The sequence below is a fragment of the Alligator sinensis genome, unplaced genomic scaffold (genome assembly GCF_000455745.1).
Source record: "Alligator sinensis unplaced genomic scaffold, ASM45574v1 scaffold505_1, whole genome shotgun sequence".
NCBI classification, from domain to species: Eukaryota; Metazoa; Chordata; order Crocodylia; family Alligatoridae; genus Alligator; species Alligator sinensis.
The window spans coordinates 1,312,278-1,312,963 of NW_005841940.1; positions in this window are offsets into that span (position 1 = coordinate 1,312,278).

A 686-nucleotide genomic window follows, 5' to 3' on the forward strand; every position below is an offset into this window, starting at 1 on the left:
TCCATATGTCCTTAAAGGGAAAAAACATCTCTTCTTGCTGTGTAGTTTTATAGCATTTTTTTTTATGGATGCAAACAAACATCACCTTTGTTCCTACATAAAAAAAAATGTTATGGCAACACAAAACCCTAGTCAACAGACATCCTTGCCCCTTGTCACATCACAAATGGCCAAAATTGTGAGCACAATGATTGCTAATAGTAGTTTGTGCTGCTTTTTCATGGCAGATGTCTGTTTGCTTATTGCGTGAAAGAGGCATGTTCCCTTCAGGGGAATTCCTGGGGCACATGTCCGCAAGCTTGGAATGGGGAAGTCCATGGGCTTCCCTGTTCTGTGCATGCAGATGCACATCCCAGGTTGGGGCCAGGCATCTGGGGCTGTGGTCCTACAGGATCAGGCCTCTGGAGCCCCAGGAGTGGCAGGGGCCTGATTGGCACAACTGATCTTGCCACAAAGTTGTCTTTGGCTTGTCAGGTAAGAATCCATACTTGTCTTCACTGAAGGAAGTCTCATTAAATCCTTATTGGCTGAAAACAGGCTGTGGCACAGATTCTCAAGGTATGGCAGGGTCAGGGAGTTTAGGGTTGCTGGTATACAGCTGTTATGTTGATCATAGATTCATAGATGTTAGGGTCGGAAGGGACCTCAATAGATCATCGAGTCCGACCCCCTGCATAGGCAGGAAA